Here is a 21,940-nt window from a genome sequence, read left to right on the forward strand (position 1 = left end):
TTGGAAGTCCTGTCCCTTAATTGGGCTAACTGGGAACAAGCTGGGAAAACTAGCAATGGTGTCGGTGCTTGTCCCTTGTAAATTTTCCCCACTTACGTGGTTGAAGTTGGATTTGCGCGCTTATGCACGCATCCATTTAAAATTGGTCAGAGATGAACGTGTGTCCAAGCTATTTTTTATAACATTCACGCATATACGTGCGTATGTTATATAGAGATGTGAATCGTGTCCTCGATCGTCTTAACGATCGATTTCGGCTGGGAGGGGGAGGGAATCGTATTGTTGCCGTTTGGGGGGGTAAAATATCGTGAAAAATCGTGAAAAATCGAAAAAACGTAAAATCGCAAAACCGGCACATTAAAACCCCCTAAAACCCACCCCCGACCCTTTAAATTAAATCCCCCACCCTCCCGAACCCCCCCCCAAATGACTTAAATAACCTGCGGGTCCAGTGGCGGTCCGGAACGGCAGCGGTCCGGAACGGGCTCCTGCTACTGAATCTTGTTGTCTTCAGCCGGCGCCATTTTCCAAAATGGCGCCGAAAAATGGCGGCGGCCATAGACGAACACGATTGGACGGCAGGAGGTCCTTCCGGACCCCCGCTGGACTTTTGGCAAGTCTTGTGGGGGTCAGGAGGCCCCCCCCAAGCTGGCCAAAAGTTCCTGGAGGTCCAGCGGGGGTCAGGGAGCGATTTCCCGCCGCGAATCGTTTTCGTACGGAAAATGGCGCCGCGGCGGACCTCCAGGAACGTTTGGCCAGCTTGGGGGGGCCTCCTGACCCCCACAAGACTTGCCAAAAGTCCAGCGGGGGTCCGGAAGGACCTCCTGCCGTCCAATCGTGTTCATCTATGGCCGCCGCCATTTTTCGGCGCCATTTTGGAAAATGGCGCCGGCTGAAGACAACAAGATTCAGTAGCAGGAGCCCGTTCCGGACCGCTGCCGTTCCGGACCGCCGCTGGACCCGCAGGTTATTTAAGTCATTTGGGGGGGGGGTTCGGGAGGGTGGGAGATTTAATTTAAAGGGTCGGGGGTGGGTTTTAGGGGGTTTTAGTGTGCCGGCTCACGATTCTAACGATTTATAACGATAAATCGTTAGAATCTCTATTGTATTGTGTTCCATAACGGTTTAAGACGATATTAAAATTATCGGACGATAATTTTAATCGTCCTAAAACGATTCACATCCCTAATGTTATATAATGACCACATCCCTGGGCGCAGGCCGATGAATGCAGGCACGCGCCTGTTTAAAAGTTACCGTCTTAGGCTCACTCATTTAATCAAGACCAGATTGAATCAAACTTTGTACCAGCCTGATGTAACTAATTTAGAAGGGACCAGATGCACCGAAGGTTTCCTTGCATTTTGTGTCTGTGGGGCAAATGCTTAGTGCATATGATCCATGATATTTTGTGCATGTTTAAATGTATTTTATCGGTATAATAAAAATTAGAAATAATAGCGATAGCTCAGTAACCAGAAATATAATCATATGCCTATGATCTTGCATTAATGAAACTTTGCCATCATTTTTCTTTGAAATATACAAGCTGCCATACACAGAACGATCAAAACCTATTCAAACTACATGGCTTTTAACATTAGATAGCAAATTTTCTGCTCAGTTGTCTGTCTGTACAGAACATGAAAAGCAAACTGAAAACAGCAAGACTAGTGCAAATATAACGGCAGAAGCAATTCTACTGTGGGCTTATTCTTTGTCAGACTATTAGATTGATTCTGTGTGATCTCGGATGGAAACTACAGCAGTGGTGGTTTGATTATACTGATGCCATTCTGCAGTAATCAGCATCTCTCCTTTTTTAAATTCACAATCCTGTAATATCACTTTACTTTCAGAATAAAACAGGCTAACATACTAGATGATGTTACGCACTTTTCACTATTTTTCTATGATAAAATATAACATTAAAGCCATCACTGTTGTAATACTACTTATCCAGCTAAGTCAGATAGCCGGATAAGTGTACAAAGTGCTACTTATCCAGCTCTAATTTAAATCTGTCACTACTTGCCAGATAAATTGACACTACTTAATCAGATAACTCAGAATTTATCAGGTGAACTGTAAAAATGTATTTGCGTGTTCTTTACTTAAGAGCGCATGTTCCTGGGTATATTTATGCATATTTTGTAACTTGCGTACATCATATATGTGCAGGTTCTAAAATACCAGAAAGCAGCACCTGCCCATATTAGTGGTGTAAAAATGTGTTTGTGTTTTTTGGTTTGTTTTCAGGAGGGTTTTTTTCCCCCACAAATTTTGATTTGTGGAATGTTTCATTTGTGTGAACAAAATGAATCAAACATATCCCCCCCCCCCCCAAAAAAAATAAACCAAAAAAAGAAAACAGGGCCTCCAAAGGCCTCCCGTCCCCACCACCCATCCCTCCCACCCAGAAAAATGCTGGATCCCCTGGCCCCCACTTACCCGGTCTACTGGTGATCTGCCTGCTAGGGGCTGGGCCGATGCCCTGGCGTCAGGACCTGGACGGGCCGTGGCATTGGGCCTGGGTCTGGGCTTGGGCCTGTGTTGGGTCTGAGTCTGGGTCAAGGCCCCAGAGTTGAGATTCAGCCTGGTGGCTTCTTTGGATACCCATCGGATAAGGTAAGTGAAATTTTTCAGGGGGCTTTGGATTCGGCTGAGACCCTGAACTTGGCCCGGGCCTAGGCCAACACCCCAGGGTCTTGCTCAGGCCTAGGTCACAGCCCCTGCTTTGGGCTTGGCCTATGCTCTAGGCGAGGTCCTGGCCTCAGGCCTATGAAATAGATGCCACAAATAAGTTTGATTCATTCGGGGGGCCCTCAATTTATTTTGGGACCCCCAAATGACATGAATTGCTCTTATTCCTTGCGTTTTGCACATTCATTTAATACAAATGCACTTTCCTAGTCCATATATATACACATATGTGGGCGTGCGCACACAGGTTTCAAAGTTATCCTCTTAGGGGCGGATTTTCAGAGCCCTGCTCGCGTAAATCCGCCCAAAACCGGGCGGATTTACGCGAGCAGGGCCCTGCGCGCCGGGAAGCCTATTTTACATAGGCCTCCCGGCGCGCGCAGAGCCCCGGGACTCGCGTACGTCCCGGGGTTCTCGGAGGGGGGCGTGTCGGGGGGCGGGGCCGGAGCGCGCGGCGTTGCGGGGGCGTGTCGGCAGCGTTTTGGGGGCGGGTACGGGGCGTGGCTACGGCCCGGGGGCGTGGCCGCGCCCTCCGTACCCGCCCCCAGGTCGCGGCCCGGCGCGCAGCAGGCCCGCTGGCGCGCGGGGATTTACGTCTCCCTCCGGGAGGCGTAAATCCCCCGACAAAGGTAAGGGGGGGGGTGTAGACAGGGCCGGGTGGGTGGGTTAGGTAGGGGAAGGGAGGGTAAGGTGAGGGGAGGGCAAAGGAAAGTTCCCTCCGAGGCCGCTCCGATTTCGGAGCGGCCTTGGAGGAAACGGGGGGAGGCAGCCCGGCTCGGCGCGCGCAGGCTATACAAAATCGATAGCCTTGCGCGCGCCGATCCAGGATTTTAGTGGATACGCGCGGCTCCGCGCGTATCTACTAAAATCCAGCGTACTTTTGCTTGAGTCTGATGCGCAAGCAAAAGTAGGCTGATCGCGCTTCTTTTAAAATCTACCCCTTAGGGTATTAGATTTTCATAACCTTCTAATTTCCTCTGACATAGCATGTGACACCTGCTCTTTTCTATGTTGCCTACATGGAATTGACTATATCCTAACAAATCCATCCCTAGGCCTCAAAAAATATTTGTTATTCTTCTAATTCATATTGTCACCTGTTTGCTAAAGTGTTTTGCGTTTATTATCAGCAGACATGTCACAGTCATCCTTGATCTTTGTTTAATGTCTGGATTTTGTCTTTTCTATTTGCGTTTATATGCTAGATAAAGCACATTTCCAAGGCTGGTTCTGAAATGTTCACTGTCTTTGCCAGAACCTTCCCATCTGGATTCTTGTGGAAGCATTGTTTTTGGATATTTTTATATGCTTTTAAGACTGTTCCGACAGGCTGAAGAGCTCAAAAAGCTCATCTTTAGCAGCCTCTCAATTAAATATTTAAAAGGATTACTTGGCTTGGCATTTCTCATTTTCCTATTTATTATTTAAAAAATGCCAAAGAGTATCAATGGATTTTCCCTTTTTGATTGGTCCAATTTTTGAATTTAGTGATGTGGCTGATGCTTTGGATGGAAATAAAAGGGAAACACTTTTTTTCCCCATATAAATTCATTCTCCAGTCATTTTATTAAGTAAATACATTTATTCTATGGCAAAGAATCAATATTTAGGTTCTCCCAGAGTACCCAGGGATAACTTGTTCCGCTTTCAAGTTTTCCCTTTTCATCTTTTTGACACAAACATTAAAGCCAGCCAGACTAACATGATTTCAAATACACAGTATATCTACCTAAGTAAATCCTGGAAAAGTTCCATTTGTAGATTATTCAAAAGCATGGGGCAAATCAATATCAGATGGAATTTATTCCAGTCAAAATGCACAGTGTGCAGCATGAACCAACTTTCATAGTGACTCAGAAGCTTTCATAACTGAATGGGCATCAATAGCTCAAACTAAGAACAATTGCTGTTATTTCCACGATGAAACTGGAAGGACCAGGGGGCATTCCATGAAGTTATCAAGTAGCACATTTAAGACTAATTGGAGAAAATTATTTTTCACTCAACGCACAATTAAGCTCTGGAATTTGTTGCCAGAGGATGTGGTTAGTGCAGTTAGTGTAGCTGGGTTAAAAAAAGATTTGGATAAGTTCTTGCAGGAGAAGTCCATTAACTGCTATTAATCAAGTTTACTTAGCTAATAGCCACAGTAGCATGGGATCTTCTTGGTGTTTGGGTACTTGACAGGTTCTTGTGACCTGGTTTGGCCTCTGTTGGAAACAGGATGCTGGGCTTGATGGACCCTTGGTCTGACCCAGCACGGCAATTTCTTATGTTCTTATGTTCTTATTTAAAATTTGCTCCAATAAAATTGTACATCCTGCTCCTAAGAAGAAAATTCTTATCAGAACAAATATAATAGTGAAATCCAAACATGCATAACAATAAAAAGAAAATGAACCAACTGCAGTGGAGAAATAATACAAATTGCCTTAATGCTGTGATGCATTTTACCTAACAGACAGAATCTAAAATATTTAAGGAGTACCAGAAGTGGAGCTGAGCTGTTCTGAGCTCCTATTGTAGTCTAATCTTGGTCACATCCAACAGGCTCCCAACAATGGGCATTTGCTGGTGTGATGAGATATAAAGGCAATGATTGGCCCCCTTTCTCCTTCCAAACATGACAAGCATGATTTAAACTACCCAAAAGATTAAACATGCACATTGTGTAGGTGAAAGAGGCTTTCCAGCACTGGGGTTGATAGCACAGAAGCCAACTCGCATCTTGTGTAGGAACAGACAGGCCAGGTTCTCAGGATATCCACAATGAATATGCATGAGATGGATTTGCATACGATAGAGGCACTGCATGCAAATCTTCCTCGTGCATATTCATTGTAGTTATCCTGAGGTCCTGGCCTGTTTGTGGCACTCGAGGACTGGAGTTCGCCATTACTGCTCTAGGTGTTGGTGGGCTGTCTGATTTGTAAGATAACAAGTAGGAATGTGCATTTGTTTGAAACAAAGGGTTAAAACACAATGAATGAGTCTATTTTCATTTCATTAGTGGACCCCCAAAATGAATGAGGCAGATAAAAAAATTAGTCATATTTGTTTGTTTCCCATTCAAGTCTATGATCCATTCAAATCTATGGCTGAGTACTGTTGAACAAAAAGCAACTTGTAGCTATAGCAACCAACTCTTGTCTGTTTGACCTCACAACCCTGTCAGATCCTTGTTAGAAATGAGGCAGGACAAGTTGTCAAGGAAACCACACAGAAGACAAATCACAGTGAATAATCTTTCTAAATAGCCTATAGCTACTATCTGGATTAAATGATATTGACATTCTCTCACTGTAAAGTCTCAGTATATGAAAGAAGCAGTATGTATTTCCTCTCTACCTCTTGGCAGAGGAAGATGTGCTAGTAAAACCGCTCACAGAGTTTAAAAAATGTTTAGAAATTTTTAGATTTGGCACTGGTTAAGGGTTGCTTTTCATCTTCTCTGTGCTAAAGTGGTTTCACTCACTGTGTTGGAAAGAGAGGCAGTGAACTGCTGCTGATTTTAATTTTTATCTAAACCGAAGGAGGGTCAGGTTGGGAGATAGTATGGAGATTGCAGTTGCAGCAGTTTCAGCAGTATTAGTGATTTTTTTCTCTCTATCTGTTTGGATACCTGTGAGATGAGCAGTGCATACTAGGGATGTGAATTGTTTTTTGACGATTTAAAAAAATCGTCCGATATTTTTTAAATCATCAAAAATCGTTAGAGTGCCGATACAATATACATTTTCCCGATTTATCGTGAAAAATCGTTACTCCCGTTAGTGTCCACTTTACGATAGCGGCCATCTTTAAAGATGGTGTCGGCCAGCCAGTGCTCCTACCATGTGACAGGGGCCAGCCAATGGCACGGATACCCTGTCACATGGTAAGGGCAAAGGGCCATCGGCGCCATCTTTATGAGTGGCAGCCGATGGCCTGAGAATGGGAGATCGCTCCCGGGACCACCACTGGACCACCAAGTAATTTAAAAATATTTTGGGGGGATCGGGAGGGTGGGGGAAGCTAAGGGGTCATTTTTAAAGGGTCGGGTGGGGTTTTTTTTTTATCGGGCCATCGGCGCCATTTTTGAGTGGCAGCCAAAATGGCGCTGATGGCCCGAGAGCGGGAGATTGGTCCCCGGGCCCCCACTGGACCACCAGGTACTCGTAAAAAGTTTTGTGGGGGTTCGGGAGGGTGGGAGAAGGTAAGGGATTCGTTTTATAGGGTCAGGGTGGGTTTAGGGGTTGTTTTGGTGGGCCGTTTTCCCGCCCTCCCCCCAAATAACTCCCGTTAGTGGACACTAATGGGAATAACGATTTTTCACGATAAATCGGGAAAATTTCTATTGTATCACACACTCTAACTATTTTTGACGATTTAAAAAATATCGGGCGATTTTTTATATCGTCAAAAAACGATTCACATCCCTAGTGGTAATAGTAGCCTGGGGAATCTTTCTTCAAGCAAAAGCCAGAGGAAAGTTTTTAGAAAGGTAACAAATTTTCCCCAAGCTGATCCCATGGCCCCTTCCACCAGTCAGGTGGCAGGTCAGCAGTTTTCAATCATATGTCCAAACCCATAATCCACCATAGAGGGAATGGGTTGATGTTTCATAGCACTATCCAGGGCAAGAGGCAGGCAGCATCAAAAGTAGTAATGAAGAACATTGGGGAAATGATTGCCTTGAGGACCAGACCCTAAGGGTAGTGGAAATCATGGGTTTTAAGCATCTGCTGCATATGTTATCCCTAATTTCAACATCACCTCCAGGACTACATTTAGTAGGAAGGTCATCTCCATTCTGTACAACCATTGCCAGAGTCATAGATTCAGATGGCTGAGGCAGAGGGGAGTAGCATTCATTTCACCAGCAGTATCTGAACCAGTATGAATGCTGCAGAAGCGTAACTCTCCCTGATGGCATACTGGTGAGACCTGGCAGAGGCAAGGCCTAACAACATTTCTAGTGAGGACAGACCATCAGGGTGCAAGTTGACTTTGTTGCACACCTAGTTGATGCATACCCTCCATACCCTGTTCAGTGTTCTATCAGCCATAAGAAAGATTCTAGAAGGTTGGCAGCTAGACCAGAGATGCAGGAGTCTTTAGGTAGCTTTCTTTGTGATAGGCAGAGGTAGAAGTATAGTAAAGGCAATAGAAGATTGGGGCTTTCAGGGTATCCATTGCTTTGCACACTTGCTGCCTCTGGCTGTGAAGGATACCCTAGGGCTGGGAGCCATAGGCCACAGGAATTATTTCCTGAAGGACATGATTGGGAGGTGCAGGAAAATAGCAGGGCATTTCCATCAAAGCATGAGAAGCATGAAGAATTCGGGATGCCTCACAAGTATCTGATTCAAGATGTTGTCACCCACTGGAATTACACTAATATGATACTGCAGGGATAGCTGTAGATTACCCCAAGGGGTGCCATGATTGGGTGGTGATGAGGCAGCTGATACAAATCTTTGAGCCCTTCAAGGTTGCCAAGGAGGATTTGAATTTTAGAAGCAGGATCACCCCTATTCTAAATATTATGGAGAAAAAGTTAGATACTTTTCTGTGAGCAAGTTGGAATGGAAGAAGAGGTTTTGCAGTCTATGGATTCCTTGCAACAGCAAGTTCAAGACAGATTGAAACCTCTCACAGAAAATCAAAAGAGATGTGAGAAGAGGAGCACTAGAGGTATAAGCAGATTGGGGATGTAGCACAAGAAAAAGTGGCCACCTGAGAGAGTAGTGCACTGTCAGCTACCACATCCTCCTCCACCTCAGTACACCAAAGCCATGTTGCCCGCAGAGAACCATCTCTTCTGACAGAGGCCATAAATAAAGTAGTTGATAAGAAAGATCCTCAATCCACCCCAACAAAGGAGAATGCAGCTGAAATTTCTGGAAAACATTATCTTGCAATGCTCATTGAAGACATGGATGCAGATGCACTGGAATATTGGGCACACAACTTGATCTAGTCAATATTTTTCCTGCCATCAACCAATGTGTCCAGAGAACATGTTTTCTTAATAGCAGGAGACATCATGAGTCCTCATCACTCAAGGCTGGTACCTCAGTAGATGGAAAAGCTGATCTTTCTGAAAATCAGTCTACCTTTTTTTGGGGTTCCAGAATTTCAAAGTGAGTGGCAAGATGATTGAAAGCAACTTGAAGGCCTTGCTGCCAATCTGCCTACCTGCCATGCCCCAGATATATTACCTTCAGAGTCTTGCTTCTACCTTTCTGCCTACCTACTATGCCCCTTTTATACCACCTTTGGGTTCTTGCTGCAATTATGCTTACCTGCCATGTCCCAGATGTACAATCTTAGGGTCTGCTGCCACATGCCTACCTGCCATTCCTTCATATATCAACATAGGGGTCTTGCTGCCACCACTCTGTCTACCTCGATGCCTCTGATATACCACCTCAGGGGTCTTGCTGCTACTATGCATTCCTGCCATACTCTTGATATACTAACTTAGGGGTCTTGCTTCTACTATGCCTACCTACCATGTGTCTCATATAACCACCTGAGGGTTTTGCAGCCTGTCTTGTAGCCTGTCTTGCCACAGATGTACACATTAGGAGTCTAGTTGTTACTGATATACCCCTGAAATACCACTTTTTGAGACTTGCTGCCAAATACCTACCACCCATGCTCCAGATGTACTAACATCGAGGTATTTTTTCTACTTCTCTGCCTACTTGCTTTGCCCTAATACACCTCCTTTGAATCCATCCTGTTAATATGCCTACTTGCCTTTCCTAATATGTTTCAGCATGGGCATTTTGGTACCTCTATGTTGTTTGCTGTTTCTATCTCAATTTACTTATCCTACCCAGAAATAAAATGTGAAAGATGAGAAAATTACAAGTAGTTCCTCCTACGCCAACTCTTTAATGGTTTTCTGTCTTGATGTCAAGGGCTTGTGCTACTTGTGATTCACTGCATGCCATACCTTGGTGATTGAGACTCCTTTGTGCTGTTTGAAATCCTGTGCACTCCATGCTTTAGTGGTTCAGACACCTTTGTGCTGTTTGTGAGTCACGTACTTCATGCCTTGGTGGTTTACACACCTTTTTGCTGTTTGTAATGTCCCAGGTGCCATGCTTTATTGGTTTAGACACCTTTATGCTGCTTGTGATTTACTGCTCTCCATGTCTTAATGAATTTATACAATGTTGTGCTGTTTGCAATAGACCACATTCCACACCTTGTGGGTTTATACACCTTTGTGCTGTTTGGAATTCCCTACATTGTATGCTTTGGGCATTTTGATAGCTTTGTGGTACTTGTGATTCACTGCATTTCATGCCTTGATGGTTTTTACACCACTGCTGTTTCCAGTTCGTTGCACTGTACAGTATGTAGGTATAGTCACCTTTGTGCTGTTTGCAATTCCTCACATTCTGGGCCAGATTTTAGTACCTAAGTGCGAGCGTAGATTTGTGCGTGCAACCCGGCACGTACAAATCTATGCCTGATTTTATAACATGTGTGTGCAGCCACGCACATGTTTAAAATCTGGGGTCGTTGTACACAAGGGGGTGCACACTTGTGCACCTTGTGCATGCCGAGCCCTAGGGGAGCCCCGATGGCTTTCCCTGTTCCCTCCAAGGCCACTCTGAAGCAGGAAGTTAAGGCACTGATCCACGAAGTACCAATATGTTCAACAGGCTCAGAAGTATAGTCTCACCCAGATCGGGGGCCCCCATTGCCGAATGCACTGTATCTGCTCCCTGACGAATAAGAATCTCGAATGCAACATATGGCATCCCTCTTTCCCACTGAAGCTTCAAAGACCACCTATATCCTGTCATTCCTTGGCGCCATCTTGTGCTCCTACCATGTGACAGGGGCTGACCAATGGCACCGGTAGCCCCTGTGACATAGTAGGTCAAAGGCTATCGGCGCATTTTGAAACTGGCAGCCGAGGGTGTGTGTGCAGGAGTTTGGTCCCGGACCCCCTGCTGGACCACCAGGGAGTTTTGGTAATTCTTGGGGGGGTCAGGAGGGTGGGGGGGGGGTTGTTTAAATTGGCTCCTTTAGACAGCCGAATAATTCAGCGAAGATTTGTTGTATTCGTGGGGAATCGTGATACGTTTCGCTTCCCCATGAATACAATGAATATGTCCCTATACGTTGCAGATTGCCAATTCGTAGGGAATGAATGCACACCCCTAGCACATCTTGGCTTCACCCGTAAAGCGGGTAGGTGTGGATAAAGGTACAGTGGTCTTAAGGGTTACCACTGGCGACAGCAATTCCTTCACAGGAGGAGCTGAAGAGTTCAGTTGAGCGTGTAACTGATTGAAGGCAGTACCTAGGCTCTCCAAAGACGTTTGTTGTTCTGTGATCCACTGGGCTAGGCCAGGGATGGCCTGCAGGGCTGTGAGCTGAGCCGAATCCATGGAGTTAGCAGTCTGTTGTATTTGTGGCATTGTGGACCCTTGGTCGCAATGGAGATGACTCCGCCCACAGGGAGGAGCCCAGTGGGGAACCACTGCGATAGGCTGACACAGGTAGCAGACACAGTATGGACAGTGTCTTTATTGTTCTGCTGTAGATAGATGGTGAAAGCAGGAAGTTAAGGCACTGATCCACGAAGTGCCAGTATGTTCAACAGGCTCAGAAGTATAGTCTCAGCCAGATGTTCATGATAGGTGGGAGAGCGCAGTGCGGGTAACACCGCGGCTGGTGGGTGGAGTTGGAGCGCTGGATCATAGAGGTACTCACAGAATGAAGGCGTCTTCCTGGTGGTACAATGGTGGGACCAAAGGTCTGTGGTGCAGGATATGAAGGTAGATAGGCCCTCGAGAAGCGAGTACCCAATGGTCCAATATCCTGAAATGAGAATAGAGAGAAAGACTCCCGAGGAGCAGTTGTCTTAGTTAGTGAGGAACCCCGAAGGGAAGATGGAAGCGAGAGACCCACGAGGAGCTTCTTACTGGAGTGAGGCCCTTAGAGTGAAAGTGGCATCTAAGCGTGCAGCTTAGAGCAGTCAGAGTAGTGAAGCAAAGTCTTTGCTAGCTCAAAGTGGAAGTGGAGGCGGAGGCTAGTTATGCCCGGAGGTACTGATGCCATGTGGTGGGGCCGCCCCCGAGGTTCCCGCCATGACGTGTATTTGAGGGTAGGAGATGTGTGCGCTCGCGCCCTAGGAGGCCACGGGAGTGAGTATGGCGGATGGGGATGCCCATGCTGGCCCGGAAATTCCGAGGTCCTCCGCACTCGGCACCGGAGGCAGCCATCTTGCCCAAAGAGAGTGAAAGGGGAGAAAAAGAGGTAAGGCAGAGCAGTCGCAGCCGTCTGCAACCGACGGACGCAACAGTAACACTTAATGAATGGATTGGTTATTTTTAAGCCTAATCCTCTTTAGGGCCCTACAGGTAATCCTGACCCCATCACAGAATCTGCAAGTCCCCTGCATTGCAACAATTGTTCAGCAGTGTCTGGAAATGTGGCCCCCTGTAATATAGCTTAGCAGCAGATCAGTTTTCTTTTAAATCATCATTTTAGCTAAGCAAGTAAATGCAACTATTGTGATATTGTCTATTCTGACCTTCCAAAAATCTGCAGTAGTCTGAGGATTAGCCATGGATTGTTCTTCCTTTACTGCACCGTGTTCCACATTAAAATCCTGACAAACCTGTGAGATGAATGCAGATTGCCAAAATGTTAGAAAGATCAGTGCTGAGATCCTATATTTAGTTTAGCACTGGATTGATTGCAGATTGCAATCTTTACGTGGACAATCATTAGCATTACCCAATAAGAATAGTGTGCATAAATGTTTGTGACTGCATAGGCCTCTTCTTCACATGTGATCAGTAGAGATCTGGGTGTTTTTGAAAGCCCATGCTGGACACTTTTGATTGGCTGTCAGCTAACCAGAAGGCTGCTCTGCTTGTCAGCCAAAGTCATTGTCACCTGCTCGGAGAGGTTAATGTTGTTTATTCCCTGCCTGCTTTTTTTCCCTGGCTCCAACCATCTCTCCAAACTCCCTGTGAGAATTGCTCGGATTCCTTGTGACAATTGCTTGTCTCTTTTCAGCCCAGACAAACCTCGCAGTGCTCTGCTACACTTAACCTTGCAGCTAGGCTGCTGATATTAAACCTGAAAAGAAAAACTCTCTCCTTCCTCCCTTTTGCCCATAAGCTGCTTTACAGAACAATATCTGTGCAAAGCCACGAACCAGGAAGCGCGTCTGCCTGGATAAGGAATATAGCTGCACAAAAGAAAAGAGAACGCAGAAATCTTGTTTAATTTGTAAGGAAAACATGCTTTTGTTCGGTGATTTTTTTTTTCCTACCCATCTTAGCTCCACTCCTTGCAACCAGCTGCAGGCTCAGTTATGGCATGACGCTCTCCCTTGCCCATCCTCTCCCAACAGGGGGCATAAGACAGCAGCACGTTTAGCAGCTGTACCCCCTTTGCCACTGTCTTGTCATGGGAAAAGCACCAGGGGGTGAAAAAGGTTGTAAAAGAGAAAGCAGCAACAGTAGTGCATTTCTCAAAGTTAGATACAGGAAACTTTGTCATGACAAATTATCTTGTACATATATTGCCAAACTAATTCATATAGAGGTTTAAAGGAGAAACAAGAAGAAAAAAAAATACATGCCGGTGCGAATAACAGTACTTTAAATAAATAATAACAGTTTAAATAAACTGTTTAAACTGAATAAACTTTAAACAGTATTTAAACTGTTTAAATAAACTGTTTAAATACTTACAATCCCAGGGTACAGATTGGTTTATAGTATGGACTATAATATCCGATTCTGGTTCTGTTCTGTGTTAGGGATGTGAATCGTTTTTTGACGATTTAAAAGAATCGTCAGATATATTTTAAATCGTCAAAAATCGTTAGAACCGCGATACAATAGCAATTTCCCCGATTTATCGTCAAAAAATCATAAATCGGGGAGGGGGGAGGGCGGGAAAATCGGCACACCAAAACAACCCTAAAACCCATCCCGACCCTTTAAAACAAATCCCCCACCCTCCCGAACCCCCCCAAAATGTTTTAAATTACCTGGGGTCCAGTGGGGGGGTCCCGGCGCGATCTCCCGCTCTCGGGCCACGGCTGCGTTAATAGAAATGGTGCCGGTGACCCTTTGCCCTTACCATATGACAGGGCAAAGGTAGCGCCGGCACCATTTTGGTTCCTGTCACCCGACGCCACGAGTGCAGGAGATCGCTCTCGGACCCCCGCTGGACCCCCAGGGACTTTTGGCCAGCTTGGGGGGGCCTCCTGACCCCCACAAGACTTGCCAAAAGTCCAGCGGGGGTCCGGGAGCGACCTTCTGCACTCGGGCCGTATTGCCAATATTCAAAATGGCGCCGGTGCTACCTTTGCCCTCACTATGTGGTCCCTGGGGGTCCAGCGGGGGTCCGAGAGCGATCTCCTGCACTCGTGGCGTCGGGTGACAGGAACCAAAATGGCGCCGGCGCTACCTTGGGACACAAGCACCACAAATGTTACACTGAATAGAAGCCATTCTGCTAATAGTGTCAATTCGTTAGATTAGTACTTTAATCTTATTGGTACTTTAATCTTCACTCTTATTGGTTCTTTAAGCTTCACTCTGATATGCTGCCTCTGAGGTCTCCTTGCCAACAAGTCCTGCCCACTGCACACCACTCCATTACAAAACTATGTCAAACATCATTCACAAAGTTAGTTGCTATATTATCATGGATGGATGGGCTGGCTGATTACAGTAACATTTTTTTAACTTTCAGTATAGTGAGGAAATGCATTTGCTACTAGGGATGTGCAGAGCAAAATTTTATGTTCATATTTTTTATGTCCGAAAGGGGGTCCCACTTGCGGCCAATATGGACATAAAAAAAATCCAATGAGTTGGGTATATGTACATATGTGCAAAAAAAAAATTTAAACCCCCTCACCCTCCTTAATCCCCCCCCCAGACTTACCACAACTCCCTGGTGATCGAGCGAGGAGTGAGGACGTCATTTCTGCAATCCTTGGCGAGAAGCATGTGACGTCGGCGGCACGTCGAGTGACGCGGCGTCACGTGATTCCCGGCGAGTTCGCGCCGGACGGCTTGTTCGGCCCAAAAAGAACTTTTGGCCAGCTTGGGGGGGGCCTCCTGACCCCCTCAAGCTGGCCATTTCTAGTTATGTGTCTAGAATTTAGCCGAATAAGTTGGGGGCATTATGGGGTGGGCAGGAGGCATTCCGGGGAGGAGTGGAGTTAGCTGGTCGTGCCGCTGACCTGTCCTAAACTTAGAGAGATAAACTTCTCTGGCTAACTTTAAGATAGCTGGGTATATTTCGCAGTGCTTCCATGACACTGAATATCCCAGCTAATTTAGCAGATAAATATATCCAGCTAACTTGTTGAGCCATGCAATGGCTAAATATAGACCTCTTTCTTTTGAAAAATCAGATAGGCAGTGAAGGGGTAAGAGGAGCATAAAACCTATCCTTGCAATAGTGGTTGCTGCCTTTCTCCGTAAAATGCAGAGCCCTGGTGGGAGAGTGGATTAAACATTTGGTTTTGGAGGACACATGTGTTTCTTCGTATTACTTTTTCCCTTTTTCTTCTGATTTTGTTTCTGAGGAAAGAACTCCATAGACCTTACGCACTGGGGTCTTAGCTCATGCTAAATGGTTGAGATGCTGTGGGAATTGTTGTTTTTTTTTTCTTTTTGAGGAGGGGCTTATTTTCCATTTTGGATTCAGTGTGACGGGTGCTTTCACTCCACCCTTCTTGCTCTTTTGAGATTTGCTTACTATTGGATTATTCTGAACCTCTCCTCCAGAGAGAGTCAGTTTGGAAGGAGGACTGGAGAGGAGAAGAACGCTGTAAATCCACTATGGATAGCCAGCAGATATTTGGAGAAAGTATCCTGCAAGTGCAACGAGGAGGTAAAGGAACCAGAGGAGTACAATTTCTTACCATTTCTGACTGGATTAAAATTGGCATTTTCTGAATAAAGGGGTTCAAACTGTTAGAGCATGAGCCTAGCAGATCACAGGTCATTGGGTCTGGTCTGTCTTTCTGTCAGCTCTGTGAAAGATTGCCTCCTGACAGAGACCCATAATGGGTCCATTCCCAATTTTCAATGCTTCAATCAGATAGACCAGTTAATACACACAGGGAACTGGCACCTTCTTCTCTCCCCCGCATCAGCCCCCTGGGCAATGATAGGAGTGGTGAGGCTGGATTAGGGAGGAGAGTAGCTGCCTGCTCCAGTCCCACCTCCTGTCCTGGGCTGCTTGCTTCCTGGCAGGGGGAGGGGGTTGGATGGAGTACAGAGCAATGGGCTCTCCTCTGCAGGGTACTGGCTGATAGAGTTGTCACACCAGTCCTGTATGCCACGACCAGGGATAATACAGAATAGGGATGTGAATCGTGTGATCGATCGTCTTAACAATCGATTTTGACTGGGGGGGGAGGGAAATCTGATCGTCATGGTTTTTTTTGTTAAAAAATCGTCAAATCGTAAATCGGCGGGAAAACCGGCACACCAAAACAACCCTAAAACCCACCCCGACCCTTTAAAACAAATCCCCCACCCTCCCGAACCCCCCCAAAATGTTTTAAATTACCTGGGGTCCAATGGGGGGGGGGTCCCAGCGCGATCTCCCGCTCTCGGGCCACGGCTGCGTTAATAGAAATGGCGCCGGTGGCCCTTTGCCCTTACCATAATGACAGGGCAAAGGTAGCGCCGGCGCCATTTTGGTTCCTGTCACCCGACGTCACGAGTGCAGGAGATCACTCCCGGACCCCCGCTGGACCCCCAGGGACCGACATAGTGAGGGCAAAGGTAGCGCTGGCGCCATTTTGAATATTGGCAATACGGCCCGAGTGCAGGAGGTCGCTCCCGGACCCCCGCTGGACTTTTGGCAAGTCTTGTGGGGGCCAGGAGGCCCCCCCAAGCTGGCCAAAAGTCCCTGGGGGTCCAGCGGGGGTCTGAGAGCGATCTCCTGCACTCGTGAAGTCGGGTGACAGGAACCAAAATGGCGCCGGCGCTACCTTTGCCCTGTCATTATGGTACACCCACTTTATCAACTGTTACCCTTACATAATGAGGTTTCTGCTTTGGAAAAATGAAGAAGCCCCAGCAAAAGAACATGAAGTGATATCTGAAAGGGAAGTAGTCACCTCTCTCTAACATTTAGGAAAAGACTAAAAACCTGGCTTTTCAAAAAAGCATTTCCAAGCATTGAATAAAACCTCCATTAAATAGCACAAACTCTTATTCTATAACTGGACCTAATACAAATCAACCAACCTTAAATTGACACTCATCAATACCTTCTGAGCTTTTATCATACCATTATTGTATTTATGCATCCGGTTATTTATGTACCGTCTCATAGTGATGTACCGCCACAGTTACTCACATATTCTTATTTAATCACTTTGCTACTCTATTACATTAATAGGCCAAAATGTAAATATTGCTCTGTACAATCTCTCCCCTTTTCCAGTTCCAAGTTGATTTCCCTGATTTTTTGTAACTTTCTCACATCCTTTATTTGATTCACTGTATTTATTCACTGTATTTAAAGTTCAAGGTTCTTACTGAGAACATTGTTTTAAGTTATGTTATGCTTTACACACTCTGTTAATTGTAAACCGGGTTGATGTGATGCCTGTCATGAAACTCGGTATAACAAAATAAATAAATAAATAAATAAATAAATAAATAAATAAATAAATAAATGCACCCAAAAACCCTCCAACATGGTCAAATGTCATAAAAGAAAACTGTTTCTTCTGGAAGACGTGGGTTTCAGCCAGACATTGAAATTATCTATATGGTATAACCTTTCCTTTCCCTTTCCATGAGCTGGACGTATTTCTGAAAAGCAATAGTCTTAGGCATGTGTCTAATCTTCTCCCCTGGATTTTGGAAATCTTCCTGTAACTTGTGGACACCGTTTGTAGTGAGGTCATTGGTTCCCAGATGGGTGATAACATTGATATCTTACTTTCTTTTAAAATTGCACTCACCACCGGATTTGCATTTCTAATTAGAAGAGCATCCTGGAACGCATTTAACCACTGGATCCCCATCAGATTGAGTTCCCAAATCGGAAAATGGTTTTGGATAGATCGGAGGCTGGGGCCGTGCACGGAGCAATAAAACATTATATGGTAAGGATGGCGTACATTTGTCTGTGGCAGGAAAGAGAATGCTAAGTGAAGAATCCAGATCATACATTACCAGGCATTTAAACTATGAAGTAAGGGTGGCAGGAGGTGGCCATTGAAATCGGAATGTCACCCCCAAGCAATACAGGAAGTGGGAAGACAAAGTAACAAAATAAATCAGTTCGAAAAAACCCCAGAAAATATGACTAGGCAGGGCTGCTGCTTCAGTAGTGCCACACTGGTGTCACTCGCTGTGTAAAGTAGCGCCAGGCTGCCATGCAGGCAGGCATTTTGCTGCTGTTCTTTTTTTTCTCCGGGTGAGGGTGCAGCAGGGTCTGTGTAGGTGGGACAGAGTGGGGTGAATAGCAGTGGACCATGAGTTCCAAAACAAAGTGGTTTTTTAAAATTTTGTATGGGTACTGTGTGCTAGGCAGTGGCTGTCCAATCTAGAGAGGTGAGCATTAGTTTGGAGGCAGGCAGCAGTCACAGCTGTGCATGTTTGCACTTAAGAACATAAGAACATGCCATACTGGGTCAGACCAAGGGTCCATCCAGCCCAGCATCCTGTTTCCAACAGTGGCCAATCCAGGCCATAAGAACCTGTCCCCCTCCCTGCCAATAATTCAAATTTGATCATGTTTGATCACAATTGCCAAGCAGCTCCACAACCGTTTCCTCTCTCACCAGATCCTGGTGATCACTGAGAATTAAATCTAAAATTGCTCCCTCTCTCGTCAGTTCCTGAACCAGTTGCTCCATAAAACTGTCATTTATTCTATCCAGGAACTTTACCTCTCTAGCATGTCCTGATGTTTCACTTACCTAGTCAATGTTGGGATAATTGTAATCTCCCATTATTACTGCACTACCAATTTGATTAGCTTCCCTAATTTCTCTTAGCATTTCACTATCTATCTCATCATTTTGGCCAGGTGGACTGTAGTATACTCCTATCACTATACTCTTCACCAACCCACAAGCAATTCCTACCCATAAAGATTCAATTGTGCATTTAGTCTCATGCAGAATCTTTATCCTGTTGGACTCTATGCCATCCCGGATATAAAGCGTCACACCGCCTCCCGAGTGCTCCTCTCTGTCATTGTGATATAATTTGTACCCCGGTATAGCACTGTCCCATTGGTTATCCTCTTTCCACCATGTCTCTGAGATGCCAATTAAGTCTATGTCATCATTCACTGCTATACACTCTAATTCTCTTGGTCTCTGGTGCTTCCATCAAGGGTTCATGTTACTGTTACTAATGTCCTCTTTTCGAGCCTTGGGGTATTCTTCCCACATTATCTTTCTTCTTTCCTCCTCTGACAATGCCTTGGACAACTCCTGCTGAAGATGGTATCCCTTTGCCAATGTATGGAGCCTTAGGCTATTCAGGCCACACTCTTGGTGCCACTTTGGCACAGTCTAAGTACCTTGGAGTTCTTTCCCACTTCTGATGATTTTTTTTCCACAAGTTTCATTAGAATTGATGAGAAAATACAATTCTGGAGCCCAGCATAGGCTGCAATGCTTCCCCATTGTCTTGAATGTCAAACAAACAAAAAAAACCAAAAACCCAAACAAATGGAACATAAAAATGAATTTGTTCTTTTCATTTTGAAACTAATGAAATGAATTTAGGTCCCCCACAAAACTAATGGAAAAACCAAAATGAATTTTCTTCTTCTGCACATCCCTAGTGAGGGCTCACATATTGAACCTGATTACCAAATCTTCAGAAAAAAAAAAGTGAAGGCTTTACTTTTCGTGCAGGCCTTTGAGCTGCCCAGCTGAGCTGCCAGTGCCATCCGTTTCACCTCTTTGGTTCCTCTGATGGTCCTAGGCAGTTATATATATATATATATATATATATATATATATATATATATATATATATATATATGTATTTGTTTTTACTGTTCTCTCATCTTTTCTTTTTGTGCTTCTGCCATAACCGTTGATTGTTTCGCTATCATGCATATCCTTATTATGAGTTTTAGTTTAGATCACGAACAACCCCGAAGGGAGGCATTTTGGCTGTAAAATGAGGGGGGGGAGGGGGGGGGGGGAATGGCCATGCTGTCGAGTCTCGATGACATGAAAGCATCGCATGCAAGCCCTAGTGGGAAGGAGCTGGAGGAGTCTAGTGACATCATTATAAGCACGCGGCAGCTTAGCCGTGCGTCTCTTTCGTAAGCTGAGGAGAGAAGGGAGCTGTCTGTGGCTGGGGTCCAGACGGGGAGCTGCTTGCTGTGCGGCAGAACTGGACATGGGGAGGAGCCACTGCCTGGATTCCACTCACCACAGGAAGAGCGACCACTCTCAGGCCTCAGCCCGGGAGGAGTTTCCTGCTGCTGCCAGGTTCCCTGCCCGTGGAGAGAGATGGCAGCTGCTGCCCGTCCAGGGGGAAAATGGAGTGGAGAGGTAGGGGAGGGGAATGGGCAAGGAGGCCAGAGAGAGTAAGGAAGTGAGGAAAGGAGAATAAAGTCAATTAAGTATGGAAAAAGTTAAACAAGTAACTCAAAGCAGGAGAAAATAAAAAAAAAGATGAGCAAACTAAGACAAATACAAAAACAGTGATAAATAGGAAAAGTTAGTGAAAACAGTAAAAGCTCAAAATAAAAGTTGGGTAGGGTGGGTTGGAGGTTTTTTCAGCTCTTTTTGACTGGCACCTAAGCTTTTGAAAACTTTTCGAACCCTGTGGCCTGTCTGTCTGGATACAGTGCATCTCTCTGAGTGTGGGTCTATCTGGGTGTGGAGGGTGTATCTCTGTGTTTGTCTGATTTGCTGCGCTCTCTCATGTGATCTGTGTCTCTGTGTGTGATGTGTTGTGTGCCTGTGTCTCTGAGTCTGGGTGTGATGTGTCTGCCTGGTGTGTCTGTCTCTCTGTGTCAGTCTGGGTATGGGTAACATTATCTTTGTATTTTCATCTGGGTCTCTGTTTTACTCTGTCTGTTTATCGGTGTCTGTGTGTCGGTCTGGATATGAGGTATGTTTTGCTTTCTGTGTCTGTCTGGGTATGTGGTGTCTGGCTTTCTATGGCCATGCGTGTGCACGTACGTATACAATTCTGTTCCCTTGCTCAAAATTATATGTGGGCCATACCAAATTATCAATCAAAATATGCATAACTCTGCATAAAAGCTGCACTCATATGTGTAAATTTGAAGCTCCGATAGTTAAACACTGGATCTGTACACTTTGGATCACCTACGTTCTTTATTATACAGAAACTTGCACTACCCAGAACTGGGAATATCTTGTTCCAACTACAAATGCCGAAAACATTACTATATTGTACCTATCTTTCCACAGGGTTTGAATTCAATGGTTGAATGAGAACCATTTCTAAAATCTTTCGGCCCGATTTTAAAAGGGCCATGCGCATAAAAAATGGGCGTTACGTGTGTGGCTGGGCCTTGTGCGCGCCACGTGCATTTTAAAATGGGTGCGGCCATGCACGTAACCTCCGTTACAAACCAAAGTGCCGAGCGCTGGAAAAGGGGTAGGTAGGGTAGGGTAGGCTTAGCTTAGGGGTCGGGGAGGAAAGGGGAAGAGGTCGGAAGAGTAGGGTTAGGAATAGGAAAGTTCCCTCCCAGTCCGCTCCAATTAAGGAGCGGACTGGGAGGGAACTGGGGGAGGCCCGATTGCATCGCCGCACGTATTTTTCTAATTTCCTCCCCCCTGCGAGCGGAGCAGGCCACCCGCCTGCAAATGCGTGCATGGATATGAAAACCCAGCTCGCATGTGCGCGCACGGGACCCGGATTTTAGAACATGCGCTTCTGGCATGATATAAAATTGCTGAGCTCCTTTTAAAATTGGCCCCTTTGTGCATAAGATGTGATCTCCTTTTTGTTGAGCACTCCTATGTGTGAAGTGCTCAATATATTTTAGGCAGTGGGCAGCATTAGCATACGACATTTAAATAGCCCCATGTCACTTCCTGCTAGCCTTGTTTGGAATTTGACAGTTGGAATGGAGTCTGTGAGAGATCTAAAGGTTGAGGTAGGTCTGTGCAGTCAGTGTTTATGTAGTTTATATGATTCTGACTGAATTTTTTAAATTATTCACCACAGATGAAAAGGGGAATAAAATAGCCATTGGAAATTGGGGT

Source organism: Rhinatrema bivittatum, chromosome 6 (genome assembly GCF_901001135.1).
Source record: "Rhinatrema bivittatum chromosome 6, aRhiBiv1.1, whole genome shotgun sequence".
Taxonomy (NCBI): domain Eukaryota; kingdom Metazoa; phylum Chordata; class Amphibia; order Gymnophiona; family Rhinatrematidae; genus Rhinatrema; species Rhinatrema bivittatum.